At 47.4% G+C, this 25,000-nt stretch overlaps 1 pseudogene; it reads right to left on the bottom strand.

Annotated features, from left to right (window-relative positions):
• LOC127925570 (transcriptional coactivator YAP1-like) overlaps positions 1–24,277 on the bottom strand; it is a 26,634-nt pseudogene extending 2,357 nt beyond the window's left edge.
• Positions 24,278–25,000: the final 723 nt, after the last annotated feature.

Raw genomic sequence — 25,000 nt, 5'->3', positions numbered from 1 at the left:
TAGGGACATGTGATAGAAAGGGTTAGGGACATGTGATAGAAAGGGTTACGGACATGTGATAGAAAGGGTTAAGAACATAGAAAGGTCATATGATCAATATGAAAAGGTCAATGGTGAGAAAAAAGACAAACTGGTCCTTATCAGAAGTGTCTGGTCGGTCACATCTGGGTATTGGATTAGTGTCTGGTCGGTCACATCTGGGTATTGGATTAGTGTCTGGTCGGTCACATCTGGGTATTGGATTAGTGTTTGGTCGGTCACATCTGGGTATTGGATTAGTGTTTGGTCGGTCACATCTGGGTATTGGATTAGTGTCTGGTCGGTCAAATCTGGGTATTGGATTAGTGTGTGGTCTGTGTTCATTCAGTATTGTTCTAATTGTCATTATTACAAATAAATACCAAAAAATTGTCTGATTATTCGGGATCGCCTTTTTTTGGTCCTCCAATAATTGGTAAAGTTATCGGCGTTGAAAAATCATAATCGGTCCAACTCACCACACACACCAGGTACACACACACAGGTACATACACACCAGGTACACACACACCAGGTACACACACACCAGGTACACACACACCAGGTACACACACACCAGGTACATACACAGCAGGTACACACACACCAGGTACACACACACCAGGTACACACACACCAGGTACACACACACCAGGTACATACACACCAGGTACACACACACCAGGTACACACACACCAGGTACATACACACCAGGTACACACACACCAGGTATACACACACCAGGTACATACACACCAGGTACACACACACCAGGTACACACACACCAGGTACACACACACCAGGTACACACACACCAGGTACATACACACCAGGTACACACACACCAGGTACACACACACCAGGTACATACACACCAGGTACACACACACCAGGTACACACACACCAGGTACACACACACCAGGTACATACACACCAGGTACACACACACCAGGTACATACACACCAGGTACATACACACCAGGTACATACACACCAGGTACACACACACAGGTACATACACACCAGGTACACACACCAGGTACATACACACCAGGTACACACACACCAGGTACACACACACCAGGTACACACACACCAGGTACACACACACCAGGTACATACACACCAGGTACACACACACCAGGTACATACACACCAGGTACATACACACCAGGTACATACACACCAGGTACATACACACCAGGTACACACACACCAGGTACATACACACCAGGTACACACACACCAGGTACATACACACCAGGTACATACACACCAGGTACATACACACCAGGTACATACACACCAGGTACACACACACCAGGTACATACACACCAGGTACATACACACCAGGTACACACACACCAGGTACATACACACCAGGTACATACACACCAGGTACATATACACCAGGTACATACACACCAGGTACATACACACCAGGTACACACACCAGGTACATACACACCAGGTACATACACACCAGGTACATATACACCAGGTACACACACACCAGGTACACACACACCAGGTACATACACACCAGGTACACACACACCAGGTACATACACACCAGGTACATACACACCAGGTACACACACACCAGGTACATACACACCAGGTACACACACACCAGGTACATACACACCAGGTACATACACACCAGGTACATACACACCAGGCACATACACACCAGGTACATACACACCAGGTACATACACACCAGGTACATACACACCAGGTACACACACACCAGGTACATACACACCAGGTACACACACACCAGGTACATACACACCAGGTACACACACACCAGGTACACACACACCAGGTACACACACACCAGGTACATACACACCAGGTACACACACACCAGGTACATACACACCAGGTACATACACACCAGGTACACACACACCAGGTACATACACACCAGGTACACACACACCAGGTACATACACACCAGGTACATACACACCAGGTACACACACACCAGGTACACACACACACCAGGTACACACACACCAGGTACACACACACCAGGTACAAACACACCAGGTACACACACCAGGTACATACACACCAGGTACATACACACCAGGTACACACACACCAGGTACACACACACCAGGTACACACACACCAGGTACATACACACCAGGTACATACACACCAGGTACACACACACCAGGTACATACACACCAGGTACACACACACCAGGTACACACACACCAGGTACATACACACCAGGTACACACACACCAGGTACATACACACCAGGTACACACACACCAGGTACATACACACCAGGTACACACACACCAGGTACACACACACCAGGTACACACACACCAGGTACACACACACAGGTACACACACAGGTACATACACACCAGGTACATACACACCAGGTACACACACACCAGGTACACACACACCAGGTACACACACACCAGGTACATACACACCAGGTACATACACACCAGGTACATATACACCAGGTACACACACACCAGGTACACACACACCAGGTACATACACACCAGGTACACACACACCAGGTACACACACACCAGGTACACACACACCAGGTACATACACACCACACCAGGTACATACACACCAGGTACATACACACCAGGTACACACACACCAGGTACACACACACCAGGTACATACACACCAGGTACATACACACCAGGTACATACACACCAGGTACACACACCAGGTACACACACACCAGGTACACACACACCAGGTACACACACACCAGGTACACACACACACCAGGTACATACACACCAGGTACACACACACACCAGGTACATACACACCAGGTACATACACACCAGGTACACACACACACCAGGTACACACACACCAGGTACACACACACCAGGTACATACACACCAGGTACACACACACCAGGTACATACACACCAGGTACATACACACCAGGTACACACACAGGTACATACACACCAGGTACACACACCAGGTACACACACACCAGGTACACACACACCAGGTACACACACACCAGGTACATACACACCAGGTACATACACACCAGGTACACACACACCAGGTACACACACACCAGGTACACACACACCAGGTACATACACACCAGGTACACACACACACAGGTACATACACACCAGGTACACACACACCAGGTACACACACACCAGGTACACACACACCAGGTACACACACCAGGTACATACACACCAGGTACACACACACAGGTACCTTTCACCAGATCACCAGTCCAACGCCCCAGCCCACCAATGGCTACAGCAGCACTACTGACCTCTCACATGAACAGTCCAAAGGATTAGCTAACGGCTAACTCAGCTGTTGCTGAAACACTAAAATGGCTAACGGCTAGTCCTGACACCAAGACGAAGGTCCGAGTTCTGGACTATAGGGTTAGCTGTGTGTGTTGCCCAAACCGAACAGGATGAACTATATGGAATCCCTTGGGAATGACGTGGGTCTCCTGTAACATGTTAATGCTGCTCTTCTCCAGACTCTGTAAAGTCCTTGTAGTAGCAGTGAACCCAGAGAAGATGTTGAAATGTGATTAGAAAGATGGCATAGTCTGACTCGTCACTGGATATTGAATTAAAGTGAGTTTACTCATGAGTCCAGCATGAACTACGGGCTAACCTAAAGAACAACTAAACTCTATTACCAAGACAGTCGTGAAGAGGGCACAACAACGGGACAAGACAGTCGTGAAGAGGGCACAACAACGGGACAAGACAGTCGTGAAGAGGGCACAACAACGGGACAAGACAGTCGTGAAGAGGGCACAACAACGCATTTTCCCCCTCAGGAGAGGTAATAAAGAGTCGTTACTAGAGTTTAACCCAGAAATAGGACCCATGTCACTGTAAAGTGACAGGCTGAGAGGTGAATATGACAGGCTAAGAGGTGAATATGACAGGCTGAGAGGTGAATATGACAGGCTGAGAGGTGAATATGACAGGCTGAGAGGTGAATATGACAGACTGAGAGGTGAACATGACAGACTGAGAGGTGAACATGACAGGCTGAGAGGTGAATATGACAGGCTAAGAGGTGAATATGACAGGCTGAGAGGTGAATATGACAGGCTGAGAGGTGAATATGACAGGCTAAGAGGTGAATATGACAGGCTGAGAGGTGAATATGACAGGCTGAGAGGTGAATATGACAGGCTGAGAGGTGAATATGACAGGCTGAGAGGTGAATATGACAGGCTGAGAGGTGAATATGACAGGCTGAGAGGTGAATATGACAGGCTGAGAGGTGAATATGACGGGCTGAGAGGTGAACATGACAGGCTGAGAGGTGAATATGACAGACTGAGAGGTGAACATGACAGACTGAGAGGTGAACATGACAGGCTGAGAGGTGAATATGACAGGCTAAGAGGTGAATATGACAGGCTGAGAGGTGAATATGACAGGCTGAGAGGTGAATATGACAGGCTAAGAGGTGAATATGACAGGCTGAGAGGTGAATATGACAGGCTGAGAGGTGAATATGACAGGCTGAGAGGTGAATATGACAGGCTGAGAGGTGAATATGACAGGCTGAGAGGTGAATATGACAGGCTGAGAGGTGAATATGACAGGCTGAGAGGTGAACATGACAGGCTGAGAGGTGAACATGACAGGCTGAGAGGTGAATATGACAGGCTGAGAGGTGAATATGACGGGCTGAGAGGTGAACATGACAGGCTGAGAGGTGAATATGACAGGCTGAGAGGTGAATATGACGGGCTGAGAGGTGAACATGACAGGCTAAGAGGTGAATATGACAGGCTAAGAGGTGAATATGACAGGCTGAGAGGTGAACATGACAGGCTGAGAGGTGAATATGACAGGCTGAGAGGTGAACATGACAGGCTGAGAGGTGAATATGACAGGCTGAGAGGTGAATATGACAGGCTGAGAGGTGAATATGACAGGCTGAGAGGTGAATATGACAGGCTGAGAGGTGAATATGACAGGCTGAGAGGTGAATATGACAGGCTGAGAGGTGAACATGACAGGCTGAGAGGTGAATATGACAGGCTGAGAGGTGAATATGACAGGCTGAGAGGTGAATATGACAGGCTGAGAGGTGAATATGACAGGCTGAGAGGTGAACATGACAGGCTGAGAGGTGAATATGACAGGCTGAGAGGTGAATATGACAGGCTGAGAGGTGAATATGACAGGCTGAGAGGTGAATATGACAGGCTGAGAGGTGAATATGACAGGCTGAGAGGTGAATATGACAGGCTGAGAGGTGAATATGACAGGCTAAGAGGTGAATATGACAGGCTGAGAGGTGAACATGACAGGCTGAGAGATGAACATGACAGGCTGAGAGGTGAATATGACAGGCTGAGAGGTGAATATGACAGGCTAAGAGGTGAATATGACAGGCTAAGAGGTGAACATGACAGGCTGAGAGGTGAATATGACAGACTGAGAGGTGAACATGACAGACTGAGAGGTGAACATGACAGGCTGAGAGGTGAATATGACAGGCTAAGAGGTGAATATGACAGGCTGAGAGGTGAATATGACAGGCTGAGAGGTGAACATGACAGGCTAAGAGGTGAATATGACAGGCTGAGAGGTGAATATGACAGACTGAGAGGTGAATATGACAGGCTAAGAGGTGAATATGACAGGCTGAGAGGTGAATATGACAGGCTGAGAGGTGAACATGACAGGCTAAGAGGTGAATATGACAGGCTGAGAGGTGAATATGACAGACTGAGAGGTGAACATGACAGGCTGAGAGGTGAATATGACAGGCTGAGAGGTGAACATGACAGGCTGAGAGGTGAATATGACAGGCTGAGAGGTGAATATGACAGGCTAAGAGGTGAACATGACAGGCTGAGAGGTGAATATGACAGGCTAAGAGGTGAACATGACAGGCTGAGAGGTGAACATGACAGGCTGAGAGGTGAATATGACAGGCTGAGAGGTGAATATGACAGGCTGAGAGGTGAATATGACAGGCTGAGAGGTGAACATGACAGGCTGAGAGGTGAATATGACAGGCTGAGAGGTGAATATGACAGGCTGAGAGGTGAATATGACAGGCTGAGAGGTGAATATGACAGGCTGAGAGGTGAACATGACAGGCTGAGAGGTGAATATGACATAACTGCGAGGTGAACATGACAGAACTGAGAGGTGTGTGTTATCTCACTGTAGCACGGCTCGAGGCGTGGGTCGAGCCAGGAGGTGGTTTTGTTCTTGTGGTTGATGTAGTAGATCTCTCCCTCAGAGGTGCCGGCCTGTTCCCAGCCGTCAGGGAGAGGACCTGAGAGAGACAGGCACATACACAGGGAGATTAGACTGGGCAGGCAGGGTGTCCAGAACCTAACTATGAGCAGCCGTCAGGGGAGAGGACCTGAGAGAGACAGGCACATACACAGGGAGATTAGGCTGCGGCTGGGCAGGCAGGGTGTTCAAAACCTAACTATGAGCAGCCGTCAGGGGAGAGGACCTGAGAGAGACAGGCACATACACAGGGAGATTAGACTGGGCAGGCAGGGTGTCCAGAACCTAACTATGAGCAGCCGTCAGGGAGAGGACCTGAGAGAGACAGGCACATACACAGGGAGATTAGGCTGCGGCTGGGCATGACTCTAGTCAGTGAACTGTCTCAGTTGATTCACTAACATGACTCTAGTCAGTGAGCTGTCTCAGTTGGTTCACTAACATGACTCTAGTCAGTGAGCTGTCTCAGTTGGTTCACTAACATGACTCTAGTCAGTGAGCTGTCTCAGTTGGTTCACTAACATGACTCTAGTCAGTGAGCTGTCTCAGTTGGTTCACTAACATGACTCTAGTCAGTGAGCTGTCTCAGTTGGTTCACTAACATGACTCTAGTCAGTGAGCTGTCTCAGTTGGTTCACTAACATGACTCTAGTCAGTGAGCTGTCTCAGTTGGTTCACTAACATGACTCTAGTCAGTGAGCTGTCTCAGTTGGTTCACTAACATGACTCTAGTCAGTGAACTGTCTCAGTTGATTCACTAACATGACTCTAGTTAGTGAGCTGTCTCAGTTGGTTCACTAACATGACTTCTGTCTCTGTCGTCTCGTTCTACCTCTCTCTAACCCCAAATAGGAATAGTCTAGTTCTACCTCTCTCTAACCCCAAATAGGAATAGTCTAGTTCTACCTCTCTCCAACCCCACCTAGAAATACTCTCATTCTACCTCTCTCTAACCCCACCTATGGGGTTAGAGAGAGTGTGGTCCTTCTGTGGCTCAGTTGGTAGAGCATGGCGCTTGTAACGCCAGGGTAGTGGGTTCGATTCCTGGGACCACCCATACGTAGAATGTATGCACACATGACTGTAAGTCGCTTTGGATAAAAACGTCAGCTAAATGGCATATATTATTATTATTATATTCTATGAATAGTCTCATTCTACCTCTCTCTAACCCCAAATAGGAATAGTCTAGTTCTACCTCTCTCTAACCCCAAATAGGAATATTCTCATTCTACCTCTCTCTAACCCCAAATAGGAATAGTCTAGTTCTACCTCTCTCTAACCCCACCTATGAATAGTCTCATTCTACCTCTCTCTAACCCCACCTATGAATAGTCTAGTTCTACCTCTCTCTAACCCCACCTATGAATAGTCTCATTCTACCTCTCTCTAACCCCACCTAGGAATAGTCTAATTCTACCTCTCTCTAACCCCACCTAGGAATAGTCCAGTTCTACCTCTCTCTAACCCCACCTATGAATAGTCTCATTCTACCTCTCTCTAACCCCACCTATGAATAGTCTAGTTCTACCTCTCTCTAACCCCACCTATGAATAGTCTCATTCTACCTCTCTCTAACCCCACCTATGAATAGTCTAGTTCTACCTCTCTCTAACCCCACCTATGAATAGTCTAGTTCTACCTCTCTCTAACCCCACCTAGGAATAGTCTAGTTCTACTTCCCTCTTACCCCAAATAGGAATAGTCTAGTTCTACCTATCTCTAACCCCATATAGGAATAGTCTAGTTCTACTTCTCTCTTACCCCAAATAGGAATAGTCTAGTTCTACCTATCTCTAACCCCACCTATGAATAGTCTAGTTCTACCTCTCTCTTAACCCACCTAGAAATAGTCTCATTCTACCTCTCTCAACCCACCTTGGGCAAATTCCACTAGGACACCAACTGAGACAGCTCACTGACTAGAGTCATGTTAAGATGAAACAGTCAGAGGTCACCAAGCGCAACATAGCTTCAGCCTGTAAATCAACTAGAAAGATGTGTTGGCATCGAGTAATTGTCTCTGGCCCCCTCCCAGTCAGGGGGAGTGATGAGCTCTACAGCAGAGTCTCACATCTCAATCGCTGGTTGAAAACTGTTTACTGCCCCTCCCAAAATATATAATTTGTAGATAACTGGCCCTATTTCTGGGACTCACCCACAAACAGGACCAAGCCTGGCCTGTTGAGGAGTGACGGACTCCATCCTAGCTGGAGGGTGCTCTCATCTTATCTACCAACATAGACAGGGCTCTAACTCCTCTGGCTTCAAAATGAGATACGGTGCAGGCCAGGCAGCAGGCTGTTAGCCATCCTGCCAGATTAGTGGAGTCTGCCACTAGCACAGTCAGTGTAGTCAGCACAGCTATCCCCATTGAGACCGTGTCTGTGCCTCGACCTAGGTTGGGCAAAACTAAACATGGCGGTGTTCGCCTTAGCAATCTCACTAGAATAAAGACCTCCTCCATTCCTGCCATTATTGAAAGAGATCGTGATACCTCACATCTCAAAATAGGGCTACTTAATGTTCGATCCCTCACTTCCAAGGCAGTTATAGTCAATGAACTAATCACTGATCATAATCTTGATGTGATTGGCCTGACTGACACATGGCTTAAGCCTGATGAATTTACTGTTTTAAATGAGGCCTCACCTCCTGGCTACACTAGTGACCATAAACCTGCGCATCCCGCAAAGGCGGAGGTGTTGCTAACATTTACGATAGCAAATTTCAATTTACAAAAAAGAAAACAAAATGTTCGTCTTTTGAGCTTCCAGTCATGAAATCTATGCAGCCGACTGAATCACTTTTCATAGCTACTGTTTACAGGCCTCCTGGGCCATATAGAGCGTTCCTCATTGAGTTTCCTGAATTCCTGTCGGACCTTGTAGTCATAGCAGATAATATTCTAATCTTTGGTGACTTTAATATTCACATGGAATAGTCCACAGACCCACTCCAAAAGGCTTTCGGAGCCATCATCGACTCAGTGGGTTTAGTCCAACATGTCTCTGGACCTACTCACTGTCACAGTCATACTCTGGACCTAGTTTTGTCCCATGGAATAAATGTTGTGAATCTTAAGGTTTTTCCTATCGGACCACCATTTTATTACGTTCGCAATCGCAACAAATAATCTGCTCAGACCCCAACCAAGGAGCATCAAAAGTTGTGCTATAAATTCACAGACAACAAAGATTCCTTGATGCCCTTCCAGACTCCCTCTGCCCTACCCAAGGACGTCAGAGGACAACAATCAGTTAACCACCTAACTGAGGAACTCAATTAAACGTTGTGCAATACCCTAGATGCAGTTGCACCCCTAAAAACTAAAAACACTTCTCATAAGAAACTAGCTCCCTGGTATACAGAAAATACCCGAGCTCTGAAGCAAGCTTCAGAAGATTGGAACGGAAATGGCGCCACACCAAACTGGAACTCTTCCGACTAGCTTAGAAAGACAGTACCGTGCAGTACCGAAGAGCCCTTACTGCTGCTCGATCATCCTATTTTTCCTATCAGTCTGGTTTTAGACCCCATCACTAGCACTGAGACTGCACTTGTGAAGGTGGTAAATGGCCTTTAATGGCGTCAGACCGAGGCTCTGCATCTGTCCTCGTGCTCCTAGACCTTAGTGCTGCTTTTGATACCACTGATCAACACATTCTTTTGGAGAGATTGGAAAATTGGTCTATACGGACAAGTTCTGGCCTGGTTTAGATCGTATCTGTCGGAAAGATATCAATTTGTCTCTGTGAACGGTTTGTCCTCTGACAAATCAACTGTAAATTCCAGGTGTTCCTCAAAGTTCCGTTTTAGGACCACTATTGTACATTTCAATGAAACATGGTGAAGCCCCAAACATTGCAAAAATCAGAAACTTTCTGTCCAAAAATTACGCAGAAAAATTAATCCATGCTTTTGTTACTTCTAGGTTAGACTACTGCAATGCTCTACTTTCCGGCTACCCGGATAAAGCACTAAATAAACTTCAGTTAGTGCTAAATACGGCTGCTAGAATCCTGACTAGAACCAAATAAATTGATCATATTACTCCAGTGCTAGCCTCCCTACACTGGCTTCCTGTTAAGGCAAGGGCTGATTTCAAGGTTTTACTGCTAACATACAAAGCATTACATGGGCTTGCTCCTACCTATCTTTCCGATTTGGTCCTGCCATACATACCTACATGTTAGCTACGGTCACAAGACGCAGGCCTCCTTACTGTCCCTAGAATTTCTAAGCAAGCAGCTGGAGGCAAGGACTTCTCCTCTAGAGCTCCATTTTTATGGAATGGTCTGCCTCCCCTTGTGAGAGACACAGACTCAGTCTCGACCTTTAAGTCTTTATTGAAGACATTTTACATTTACATTTAAGTCATTTAGCAGACGCTCTTATCCAGAGCGACTTACAAATTGGTGCATTCACCTTATGACATCCAGTAGAATAGTCACTTTACAATAGTGCATCTAAATCTTAAAGGGGGGGTGAGAAGGATTACTTATCCTATCCTAGGTATTCCTTAAAGAGGTGGGGTTTCAGGTGTCTCCGGAAGGTGGTGATTGACTCCGCTGTCCTGGCGTCGTGAGGGGAGTTTGTTCCACCATTGGGGGCCAGAGCAGCGAACAGTTTTGACTGGGCTGAGCGGGAACTGTACTTCCTCAGTGGCAGGGAGGCGAGCAGGCCAGAAGTGGAGACACTGAAGACTCATCTCTTCAGTGGGTCATATGATTGAGTGTAGTCTGGCCCAGGAGTGTGAAGGTGAACGAAATGGCTCTGGAGCAACGAACAGCCCTTGCTGTCTCTGCCTGGCCGGTTCCCCTCTCTCCACTGTGATTCTCTGCCTCTAACCCTATTACAGGCGCTGAGTCACTAGCTTACTAGGCTCTTTCATACTGTCCCTAGGAGGGGTGCGTCACTTGAGTGGGTTGAGTCACTGATGTGATCTTCCTGTGTGGGTTGGCACCCCCTTGGGTTGTGCCATGGCGGAGGTCTTTGTGGGCTATACTCGGCCTTGTCTCAGGATGATAAGTTGGTGGTTGAAGATATCCCTCTAGTGGGGATATCTAGCTGTGCTTTGGCAAATTGGGTGGGGTTATATCCTTCCTTTTTGGCCCTGTCCGGGGGTGTCCTTGGATGGGGCCACAGTGTCTCCGGACCCCTCCTGTCTCAGCCTCCAGTATTTATGCTGCAGTAGTTTATGTGTCGGGGGGCTAGGGTCAGTTTGTTATATCTGGAGTACTTCTCCTGTCCTATCCGGTGTGAATTTAAGTATGCTCTCGCTAATTCTCTCTCTCTCTCGGAGGACCTGAGCCCTAGGACCATGCCTCAGGACTACCTGGCATGATGACTCCTTCCTGTCCCCAGTCCACCTGACTGTGCTGAGGCTCCAGTTTCAACTGTTCTGCCTGTGATTATTATTATTTGACCATGCTGGTCATTTATGAACATTTGAACATCTTGGCCATGTTCTGTTATAATCTCCACCCGGCACAGCCAGAAGAGGACTGGCCACCCCACATAGCCCGGTTCCTCTCTAGGTTTCTTCCTAGGATTTGGCCTTTCTAGGGAGTTTTTCCTGCATTGCTTGCTGTTTCAAATCTGATCAAATCAAATCAAATGTATTTATATAGCCCTTCGTACATCAGCTGATATCTCAAAGTGCTGTACAGAAACCCAGCCTAAAACCCCAAACAGCAAGCAATGCAGGTGTAGAAGCACGGTGGCTCGGAAAAACTCCCTAGAAAGGCCAAAACCTAGGAAGAAACCTGTTTGAGGTTTTACGCTGGGTGTCTGTACAGCACTTTGAGATATCAGCTAATGTACGAAGGGCTTTATAAATACATTTGATTTGATTTGATTTAAGCCCTTGAATGCTACAAAAGAACCCCCTATGTTGTCAGCTGCGTGCGTGCGTGTGTGTGCGTGCGTGTGCGTGTGCGTGTGTGTGTGTGCGTGTGTGTGTGTGTGTGTCCTGACCACTAGCTGGGCTCATGATGTTCTGCTGCTGGACTGGTACTGGGCTGGTGGGAGGGGCCTGGTTCATCTGTAGGAGGGCCTTACGAGGGTCCAGCCAGGTGGTCGACTGGTCCAGATGGCTGCACAGAGAGAAGAGAAGAGTCCATAACTGAACGAAATGAACAAATAACTGTCATGAAACGTTCCTGGAAAATTGAATAAAAAAGAGTAGAGCATAAGAGCATAAAATATCTGATGATTCTTCTACAGGGCCCACAACTTATTTCAGGAGAAAGAGAAAACTGTGGAGCTGATTTGAAGCTGAAAAGTATATATATATATATACTTTATAAATATAAAGTCCAGACGCCATCTCTGTTTATGACGGTCTATATCACTGGACGTCACATTATACTGTATAGAGACTGAACTACTGTATAGAGACTGAACTACTGTATAGAGACTGAACTACTGTATAGAGACTGAACTACTGTATAGAGACTGCATTACTGTATAGAGACTGAACTACTGTATAGAGACTGAACTACTGTATAGAGACTGCATTACTGTATAGAGACTGAACTACTGTATAGAGACTGAACTACTGTATGGAGACTGAACTACTGTATGGAGACTGAACTACTGTATAGAGACTGAACTACTGTATAGAGACTGAACTACTGTATAGAGACTGAACTACTGTATAGAGACTGAACTACTGTATAGAGACTGAACTACTGTATAGAGACTGAATTACTGTATAGAGACTGAACTACTGTATAGAGACTGAACTACTGTATAGAGACTGAACTACTGTATAGAGACTGAACTACTGTATGGAGACTGAACTACTGTATAGAGACTGAACTACTGTATAGAGACTGAACTACTGTATAGAGTGTCCCTTTAGGGAGGAAACCCCACAGACTGAACTACTGTATAGAGCTTCCCTTTAGGAGGGGACCCCACAAACTGAACTACTGTATAGAGCTTCCCTGTAGGGAGGGAACCCCACAAACTGAACTACTGTATAGAGTGTCCCTTTAGGGAGGGACCCCACAAACTGAACTACTGTATAGAGTGTCCCTTTAGGGAGGGAACCCCACAGACTGAACTACTGTATAGAGTGTCCCTTTAGGGAGGGGACCCCACAAACTGAACTACTGTATAGAGCTTCCCTGTAGGGAGGGAACCCCACAAACTGAACTACTGTATAGAGTGTCCCTTTAGGGAGGGAACCCCACAGACTGAACTACTGTATAGAGTGTCCCTTTAGGGAGGGGACCCCACAAACTGAACTACTGTATAGAGTGTCCCTTTAGGGAGGGTACCCCACAAACTGAACTACTGTATAGAGCTTCCCTTTAGGGAAGGAACACCACAAACTGAATTACTGTATAGAGTGTCCCTTTAGGGAGGGAACCCCACAGACTGAACTACTGTATAGAGTGTCCCTTTAGGGAGGGGACCCCACAAACTGAACTACTGTATAGAGCTTCCTGTAGGGAGGGAACCCCACAAACTGAACTACTGTATAGAGTGTCCCTTTAGGGAGGGGACACCACAAACTGAACTACTGTATAGAGTGTCCCTTTAGGGAGGGAACCCCACAGACTGAACTACTGTACAGAGTGTCCCTTTAGGGAGGGAACCCCACAAACTGAACTACTGTATAGAGTGTCCCTTTATGGAGGGAACCCCACAGACTGAACTACTGTACAGAGCTTCCCTTTAGGGAGGGAACCACACAAACTGAACTACTGTATAGAGCTTCCCTTTAGGAGGGAACCCCACAAACTGAATTACTGTATAGAGCTTCCCTTTAGGAGGGGACCCCACAAACTGAACTACTGTATAGCGCTTCCCTTTAGGGAGGGAACCCCACAAACTGAACTACTGTATAGAGCGTCCCTTTAGGGAGGGAACCCACAAACTGAACTACTGTACAGAGCTTCCCTGTAGGGAGGGAACCACACAAACTGAACTACTGTACAGAGCTTCCCTGTAGGGAGGAACCACACAAACTGAACTACTGTATAGAGCTTCCCTTTAGGGAGTGAACCCCACCAACTGAACTACTGTCTAGAGCTTCCCTTTAGGGAGGGGACCCCACAAACTGAACTACTGTATAGAGCTTCCCTGTAGGGAGGGAACCCCACAAACTGAACTACTGTATAGAGTGTCCCTTTAGGGAGGGGACCCCACAAACTGAACTACTGTATAGAGTGTCCCTTTAGGGAGGGAACCCCACAGACTGAACTACTGTATAGAGTGTCCCTTTAGGGAGGGGACCCCACAAACTGAACTACTGTATAGAGCTTCCTTTAGGAAGGAACACCACAAACTGAATTACTGTATAGAGTGTCCCTTTAGGGAGGGAACCCCACAGACTGAACTACTGTATAGAGTGTCCCTTTAGGGAGGGAACCCCACAAACTGAACTACTGTATAGAGCTTCCCTTTAGGGAGGGAACCCCACAAACTGAACTACTGTATAGAGTGTCCCTTTAGGGAGGGGACCCCACAAACTGAACTACTGTATAGAGTGTCCCTTTAGGGAGGGAACCCCACAGACTGAACTACTGTATAGAGTGTCCCTTTAGGGAGGGGACCCCACAAACTGAACTACTGTATAGAGCTTCCCTTTAGGGAGGGGACCCCACAAACTGAACTACTGTATAGAGCTTCCCTTTAGGGAGGGAACCCCACAAACTGAATTACTGTATAGAGCTTCCCTTTAGGGAAGGAACACCACAAACTGAATTACTGTATAGAGTGTCCCTTTAGGGAGGGAACCCCACAAACTGAACTACTGTATAGAGCTTCCCTGTAGGGAGGGAACTCCACAAACTGAACTACTGTATAGAGCTTCCCTTTAGGGAGGGGACCCCACAAACTGAACTACTGTATAGAGCTTCCCTTTAGGGAGGGGACCACAAAACTGAATTACTGTATAGAGCTTCCCTTTAGGAGGGAACCCCACAAACTGAACTACTGTATAGAGCTTCCCTTTAGGGAGGGAACCCCACAGACTGAACTACTGTACAGAGTGTCCCTTTAGGGAGGGAACCCCACAAACTGAACTACTGTATAGAGTGTCCCTTTATGGAGGGAACCCCACAGACTGAACTACTGTACAGAGCTTCCCTTTAGGGAGGGAACCACACAAACTGAACTACTGTATAGAGCTTCCTTTAGGGAGGGAACCCCACAAACTGAATTACTGTATAGAGCTTCCCTTTAGGGAGGGGACCCCACAAACTGAACTACTGTATAGCGCTTCCCTTTAGGGAAGGAACACCACAAACTGAATTACTGTATAGAGTGTCCCTTTAGGGAGGGAACCCCACAGACTGAACTACTGTATAGAGTGTCCCTTTAGGGAGGGGACTCCACAAACTGAACTACTGTATAGAGCTTCCCTTTAGGGAGGGGACCCCACAAACTGAACTACTGTATAGAGCTTCCCTTTAGGGGAGGGAACCCCACAAACTGAATTACTGTATAGAGCTTCCCTTTAGGGGAGGGAACCCCACAAACTGAACTACTGTATAGAGCTTCCCTTTAGGGAGGGAACCCCACAGACTGAACTACTGTACAGAGTGTCCCTTTAGGGAGGGAACCCCACAAACTGAACTACTGTATAGAGTGTCCCTTTATGGAGGGAACCCCACAGACTGAACTACTGTACAGAGCTTCCCTTTAGGGAGGGAACCACACAAACTGAACTACTGTATAGAGCTTCCCTTTAGGGAGGGAACCCCACAAACGGAATTACTGTATAGAGCTTCCCTTTAGGGAGGGGACCCCACAAACTGAACTACTGTATAGCGCTTCCCTTTAGGGAGGGAACCCCACAAACTGAACTACTGTATAGAGCGTCCCTTTAGGGAGGGAACCCACAAACTGAACTACTGTACAGAGCTTCCCTGTAGGGAGGGAACCACACAAACTGAACTACTGTATAGAGCTTCCCTTTAGGGAGGGAACCCCACCAACTGAACTACTGTCTAGAGCTTCCCTTTAGGGAGGGGACCCCACAAACTGAACTACTGTATAGAGCTTCCCTTTAGGGAGGGAACCCCACAAACTGAATTACTGTATAGAGCTTCCCTTTAGGGAGGGGTCCTCACAAACTGAACTACTGTATAGAGCTTCCCTTTAGGGAGGGGACCCCACAAACTGAACTACTGTATAGAGCTTCCCTTTAGGGAGGGAACCCCACAAACTGAACTACTGTATAGAGCTTCCCTTTAGGGAGGGATCCCCACAAACTGAACTACTGTATAGAGCTTCCCTTTAGGGAGGGAACCCCACCAACTGAACTACTGTCTAGAGCTTCCCTTTAGGGAGGGAACCCCACAAACTGAATTACTGTATAGAGCTTCCCTTTAGGGAGGGAACCCCACAAACTGAATTACTGTATAGAGCTTCCCTTTAGGAGGGGACCCCACAAACTGAACTACTGTATAGAGCTTCCCTTTAGGGAGGGTACTCCACAAACTGAACTACTGTATAGAGCTTCCCTTTAGGGAGGGAACCCTCAAACTGAACTACTGTATAGAGCTTCCCTGTAGGGAGGGAACCCCACAAACTGAACTACTGTATAGAGCTTCCCTTTAGGGAGGGAACCCCACAAACTGAACGACTGTATAGAGCTTCCCTGTAGGGAGGGAACCCCACAAACTGAACTACTGTATAGAGCTTCCCTGTAGGGAGGGAACCCCACAAACTGAACTACTGTATAGAGTGTCCCTTTAGGGAGGGGACCCCACAAACTGAACTACTGTATAGAGTGTCCCTTTAGGGAGGGAACCCCACAGACTGAACTACTGTATAGAGTGTCCCTTTAGGGAGGGGACCCCACAAACTGAACTACTGTATAGAGCTTCCCTTTAGGGAGGGAACCCCACAAACTGAATTACTGTATAGAGCTTCCCTTTAGGGAAGGAACACCACAAACTGAATTACTGTATAGAGTGTCCCTTTAGGGAGGGAACCCCACAAACTGAACTACTGTATAGAGCTTCCCTGTAGGGAGGGAACCCCACAAACTGAACTACTGTATAGAGTGTCCCTTTAGGGAGGGGACCCCACAAACTGAACTACTGTATAGAGTGTCCCTTTAGGGAGGGAACCCCACAGACTGAACTACTGCATAGAGTGTCCCTTTAGGGAGGGGACCCCACAAACTGAACTACTGTATAGAGCTTCCCTTTAGGGAGGGGACCCCACAAACTGAACTACTGTATAGAGCTTCCCTTTAGGGAGGGAACCCCACAAACTGAATTACTGTATAGAGCTTCCCTTTAGGGAAGGAACACCACAAACTGAATTACTGTATAGAGTGTCCCTTTAGGGAGGGAACCCCACAGACTGAACTACTGTATAGAGTGTCCCTTTAGGGAGGGGACTCCACAAACTGAACTACTGTATAGAGCTTCCTTTAGGGAGGGGACCCCACAAACTGAACTACTGTATAGAGCTTCCCTTTAGGGAGGGGACCACACAAACTGAATTACTGTATAGAGCTTCCCTTTAGGGAGGGAACCCCACAAACTGAACTACTGTATAGAGCTTCCCTTTAGGGAGGGAACCCCACAGACTGAACTACTGTACAGAGTGTCCCTTTAGGGAGGAACCCCACAAACTGAACTACTGTATAGAGTGTCCCTTTATGGAGGGAACCCCACAGACTGAACTACTGTACAGAGCTTCCCTTTAGGGAGGGAACCACACAAACTGAACTACTGTATAGAGCTTCCCTTTAGGGAGGGAACCCCACAAACTGAATTACTGTATAGAGCTTCCCTTTAGGGAGGGGACCCCACAAACTGAACTACTGTATAGCGCTTCCCTTTAGGGAAGGAACACCACAAACTGAATTACTGTATAGAGTGTCCCTTTAGGGAGGGAACCCCACAGACTGAACTACTGCATAGAGTGTCCCTTTAGGGAGGGGACCCCACAAACTGAACTACTGTATAGAGCTTCCCTTTAGGGAGGGGACCCCACAAACTGAACTACTGTATAGAGCTTCCCTTTAGGGAGGGAACCCCACAAACTGAATTACTGTATAGAGCTTCCCTTTAGGGAGGGAACCCCACAAACTGAACTACTGTATAGAGCTTCCCTTTAGGGAGGGAACCCCACAGACTGAACTACTGTACAGAGTGTCCCTTTAGGGAGGGAACCACACAAACTGAACTACTGTATAGAGCTTCCCTTTAGGGAGGGAACCCCACAGACTGAACTACTGTACAGAGTGTCCCTTTAGGGAGGGAACCACACAAACTGAACTACTGTATAGAGCTTCCCTTTAGGGAGGGAACCCCACAAACTGAATTACTGTATAGAGCTTCCCTTTAGGGAGGGGACCCCACAAACTGAACTACTGTATAGCGCTTCCCTTTAGGGAGGGAACCCCACAAACTGAACTACTGTATAGAGCGTCCCTTTAGGGAGGGAACCCACAAACTGAACTACTGTACAGAGCTTCCCTGTAGGGAGGGAACCACACAAACTGAACTACTGTATAGAGCTTCCCTTTAGGGAGGGAACCCCACCAACTGAACTACTGTCTAGAGCTTCCCTTTAGGGAGGGTACCCCTACAAACTGAACTACTGTATAGAGCTTCCCTTTAGGGAGGGAACCCCACAAACTGAATTACTGTATAGAGCTTCCCTTTAGGGAGGTGTCCCCACAAACTGAACTACTGTATAGAGCTTCCCTTTAGGGAGGGAACTCCACAAACTGAACTACTGTATAGAGCTTCCCTTTAGGGAGGGGACCCCACAAACTGAACTACTGTATAGAGCTTCCCTTTAGGGAGGGATCCCCACAAACTGAACTACTGTATAGAGCTTCCCTTTAGGGAGGGAACCCCACCAACTGAACTACTGTCTAGAGAGCTTCCCTTTAGGGAGGGGACCCCACAAACTGAACTACTGTATAGAGCTTCCCTTTAGGGAGGGAACCCCACAAACTGAATTACTGTATAGAGCTTCCCTTTAGGGAGGGGACCCCACAAACTGAACTACTTTATAGAGCTTCCCTTTAGGGAGGGTACTCCACAAACTGAACTACTGTATAGAGCTTCCCTTTAGGGAGGGAACCCTCAAACTGAACTACTGTATAGAGCTTCCCTGTAGGGAGGGAACCCCACAAACTGAACTACTGTATAGAGCTTCCCTTTAGGGAGGGAACCCCACAAACTGAACGACTGTATAGAGCTTCCCTGTAGGGAGGGAACCCCACAAACTGAACTACTGTATAGAGCTTCCCTTTAGGGAGGGGACCCCACAAACTGAACTACTGTATAGAGCTTCCCTTTAGGGAGGGGACCCCACAAACTGAACTACTGTATAGAGCTTCCCTTTAGGGAGGGAATACCCACAAACTGAACTACTGTATAGAGCTTCCCTTTAGGGAGGGAACCCCACAAACTGAACTACTGTATTTTCTTCCACACACTGGAATTTACAAGTTTATTATAACGTTACGAAACAGAGAATATTTCCCAAATGGCACCCTGTTATGTATTTAATGCACTACTTCTGGTCAAAAGTAGGGCACTATATAGGGAATAGGGTGCCAATTGGGACATATTCCAGAGTTAAAACATAGCTGTAGGATCTGAAAACAACAAAACTACGCAAACATGAGGCTCCATGCTGAGTTTTCCGCCTGTACAATGACAGAAAGAAACAAAGAGTGGAAAGCAACACATCTCAACATCATCAGCCTGTAATAGATATTGTAAATAGGCCATTTCTGCTGACAGTTATTCAGACCACACACCTCTCTCTACACGTCCCTGCCTTAAGCATAAAACAGACCGAGAAGCTCCCTGCCGATAGACTGCCAATAAGTAATTATAACAGTAGGAGGTCGTTCCTGCTGCGTGCTGACCAAGCAGCAACAAACCTGCCATTTCTACTTGTAGAATCGCAATACTCGTCAGTGGCCAACAGTGTTGCCAGGTCCAGCTAAAATTTTTAGCCCAATGACCTCTGAAAACCTACCCGCAAGGCCTGAAAACTAGCCCAATGACCTCTGAAAACCTACCCACAAGGCCTGAAAACTAGCCCAATGACCTCTGAAAACCTACCCGCAAGGCCTGAAAACTAGCCCAATGACCTCTGAAAACCTACCCACAAGGCCTGAAAACTAGCCCAATGACCTCTGAAAACCTACCCGCAAGGCCTGAAAACTAGCCCAATGACCTCTGAAAACCTACCCACAAGGCCTGAAAACTAGCCCAATGACCTCTGAAAACCTACCCTCAAGGCCTGAAAACTAGCCCAATGACCTCTGAACACCTACCCGCAAGGCCTGAAAACTAGCCCAATGACCTCTGAACACCTACCCGCAAGGCCTGAAAACTAGCCCAATGACCTCTGAAAACCTACCCGCAAGGCCTGAAAACTAGCCCAATGACCTCTGAAAACCTACCCACAAGGCCTGAAAACTAGCCCAATGACCTCTGAAAACCTACCCTCAAGGCCTGAAAACTAGCCCAATGACCTCTGAACACCTACCCGCAAGGCCTGAAAACTAGCCCAATGACCTCTGAACACCTACCCGCAAGGCCTGAAAACTAGCCCAATGACCTCTGAAAACCTACCCGCAAGGCCTGAAAACTAGCCCAATGACCTCTGAAAACCTACCCGCAAGGCCTGAAAACTAGCCCAATGACCTCTGAAAACCTACCCGCAAGGCCTGAAAACTAGCCCAATGACCTCTGAAAACCTACCCGCAAGGCCTGAAAACTAGCCCAATGACCTCTGAAAACCTACCCACAAGGCCTGAAAACTAGCCCAATGACCTCTGAAAACCTACCCGCAAGGCCTGAAAACTAGCCCAATGACCTCTGAAAACCTACCCGCAAGGCCTGAAAACTAGCCCAATGACCTCTGAAAACCTACCCACAAGGCCTGAAAACTAGCCCAATGACCTCTGAAAACCTACCCGCAAGGCCTGAAAACTAGCCCAATGACCTCTGAAAACCTACCCACAAGGCCTGAAAACTAGCCCAATGACCTCTGAAAACCTACCCTCAAGGCCTGAAAACTAGCCCAATGACCTCTGAACACCTACCCGCAAGGCCTGAAAACTAGCCCAATGACCTCTGAACACCTACCCGCAAGGCCTGAAAACTAGCCCAATGACCTCTGAAAACCTACCCGCAAGGCCTGAAAACTAGCCCAATGACCTCTGAAAACCTACCCGCAAGGCCTGAAAACTAGCCCAATGACCTCTGAAAACCTACCCGCAAGGCCTGAAAACTAGCCCAATGACCTCTGAAAACCTACCCGCAAGGCCTGAAAACTAGCCCAATGACCCTGAAAACCTACCCACAAGGCCTGAAAACTAGCCCAATGACCTCTGAACACCTACCCGCAAGGCCTGAAAACTAGCCCAATGACCTCTGAAAACCTACCCGCAAGGCCTGGAAAACTAGCCCAATGACCTCTGAAAACCTACCCGCAAGGCCTGAAAACTAGCCCAATGACCTCTGAAACCTACCCGCAAGGCCTGAAAACTAGCCCAATGACCTCTGAAAACCTACCCACAAGGCCTGAAAACTAGCCCAATGACCTCTGAAAACCTACCCGCAAGGCCTGAAAACTAGCCCAATGACCTCTGAAAACCTACCAGCAAGGCCTGAAAACTAGCCCAAAAAACTATCTCAGCAAGAGAGGAGTTGGCACATTTATCCAAGAGAGGAGTTGTCTTTTGTATGTGCTATAGATACATTTGACAGGAGAGTTTGAGTGATGAAAAGTGGACAGGGAATCTCAACCTGTCGTTTGCCTGCCCCCTGCTTCTGTAATACAGTCTGCATCTGGGTCTTATCCTGAGCCTTGACATTAACTAAACATGGCCATTAACAAGGGCATAATAACACGAGGCCACAACTAAAAACCCAGTCAAATGCTATGTATTAAATCTGTTTGCCAGCTGTATCGTCATTTCAACATATTTATTGTATAAAATGTTACGCTGCTGTAGCCTGGAATGGTATATAAATTAATAGCCAACAGATGCTAATGTAGCCAATGATTCTCCACATTTAATGTCCTTTTAATTGTGGACATTTTCCCAGAACAGAAGCACGTGAGGGAGTTCTGTAACTTCCATTTCAAAGTTCTACTCTCGCAGGGCTCCAACTGAGTACAACACACTTGATGCGGTTATCCATAAGAAAAGTCGACATTTGAATGTAGTTGACTTTAAACCACCTCTGAGATCATTTATCTAAAGAGCTCTAGTGCGCCTAAAGTCATTTTCCAATGCTTTGTAGCCATTATATCAGTTAATATGTTTTATTGTAAACAGGAGTCTCCCGTAAAGACCAATCCAAATAGTCTACTGTAACGGCTGTCTTCCTCTGACGAGGAAAAGGGGTAAGGATCGAAGGACGAAGGCGCAGCGTGGTACGTGTTCATGCTCTTTATTAAAACAAGCGAACACTGAAACAAAACAATAAAGGACACGTGAAATAACCAACCGAAACAGTTCCGTGTGGAACACACAGAAAATAAACACCCAGGAAACAGTTCCGTGTGGAACACACAGAAAATAAACACCCAGGAAACAGTTCCGTGTGGAACACAGACACAGAAAATAAACACCCAGGAAACAGTTCCGTGTGGAACACACAGAAAATAAACACCCAGGAAACAGTTCTGTGTGGAACACACAGAAAATAAACACCCAGGAAACAGTTCCGTGTGGAACACACAGAAAATAAACACCCAGGAAACAGTTCCACACAGAAAATAAAACACCCAGGAACACACAGAAAATAAACACCCAGGAAACAGTTCCGTGTGGAACACACAGAAAATAAACACCCAGGAAACAGTTCCGTGTGGAACACACAGAAAATAAACACCCAGGAAACAGTTCCGTGTGGAACACAGACACAGAAAATAAACACCCAGGAAACAGTTCCGTGTGGAACACAGACACAGAAAATAAACACCCAGGAAACAGTTCCGTGTGGAACACACAGAAAATAAACACCCAGGAAACAGTTCTGTGTGGAACACACAGAAAATAAACACCCAGGAAACAGTTCTGTGTGGAACACACAGAAAATAAACACCCAGGAAACAGTTCCGTGTGGAACACACAGAAAATAAACACCCAGGAAACAGTTCTGTGTGGAACACACAGAAAATAAACACCCAGGAAACAGTTCCCGTGGAACACACAGAAAATAAACACCCAGGGAAACAGTTCCGGGTGTGGAACACACAGAAAATAAACACCCAGGAAACAGTTCCGTGTGGAACACAGAAAATAAACACCCAGGAAACAGTCTCCGTGTGGAACACACAGAAAATAAACACCAGGAAACAGTTCCGTGTGGAACACACAGAAAATAAACACTAGGAAACAGTTCTGTGTGGAACACACAGAAAATAAACACCCAGGAAACAGTTCCGTGTGGAACACACAGAAAATAAACACCCACGAAACACAAGTGGGAAAAGGCTACCTAAGTATGATTCTCAATCAGAGACAACTAACGACACCTGCCTCTGATTGAGAACCATACCAGGCCAAACGCAAAACACAACATAGAAGAGGGAACATAGACAACCCACCCAAATCACGTCCTGACCATACTAAAACAAAGATAAATCCAAGGAACTAAGGTCAGAACGTGACATCTACCCACAACTGGTAAACAGTAGTCTCCATAATGACCATCTAAATAGTCTACTGGTAAACAGTAGTCTCCATAATGACCAATCTAAATAGTCTGCTGGTAAACAGTAGTCTCACACTCACTCAGTAACAAGCTGTTCACTGTCTGATAGTCAGCAGCAGCAGGTTACAGTTAAATATCTCTATTTTTACGTGGGCCGGGTGCACTTAATAGTAGCCCAAAAAAACTGCCACCCGCGACCAATAGGTCTGCACCCGTGACATCAAGCTTTCGATCCTGGTAGCCAACAACTTGACTTTGAGCCAATCAGAGAGCATGAACCCCGACATGGGGAACCAACAGGAGTGACAACAAAAGGAAAAAGAGGGCATTTTCTCCACTAATCCAAGGTTAAATCACAGAGTTTCTAAGCCCCGAGGCGCAACATCACCAGACTTCTAGGAACGCGTCAAAGCGGACCAAGCCGACCAGGCGGACCAGGCGGACCAAGCGGACCAGGCGGACCAAGCGGACCAGGCGGACCAAGCGGACCAGGCGGACCAGGCGGGACCAAGCGACCAGGCGGACCAGGCGACCAGGCGGGACCAAGCGACCAGCGACCAGGCGACCAGGCGACCAAGCGGACCAGGCGGACCAGGCGGACCAAGCGACCAGGCGGACCAAGCGGACCAGGCGGACCAGGCGGACCAAGCGACCAGGCGACCAAGCGGACCAGGCGACCAGGCGGACCAGGCGGACCAAGACGGACCAAGCGGACCAGGCGGACCAGGCGGACCAAGCGGACCAGGCGGACCAAGCGGACCAGGCGGACCAAGCGGACCAGGCGGACCAAGCGACCAAGCGGACCAGGCGGACCAGGCGGACCAGGCGGACCAAGCGGACCAGGCGGACCAGGCGGACCAAGCGACCAGGCGGACCAAGCGACCAGGCGGGACCATGACCAGGCCGAGGTTTGGGAGTCAGGGAGAAGGTCTTCCTTAGTTGTTAAATACAATCGACTATAGATATAGACTATATAGACTAAGCAATACGTAACGGAACGAAGTACAATG

Source organism: Oncorhynchus keta, unplaced genomic scaffold (assembly GCF_023373465.1).
Source record: "Oncorhynchus keta strain PuntledgeMale-10-30-2019 unplaced genomic scaffold, Oket_V2 Un_contig_5855_pilon_pilon, whole genome shotgun sequence".
NCBI classification, from domain to species: domain Eukaryota; kingdom Metazoa; phylum Chordata; class Actinopteri; order Salmoniformes; family Salmonidae; genus Oncorhynchus; species Oncorhynchus keta.
The sequence above is the reverse complement of the archived record's forward strand: the minus strand, read 5'-3'. Positions and strand labels throughout refer to the sequence as shown.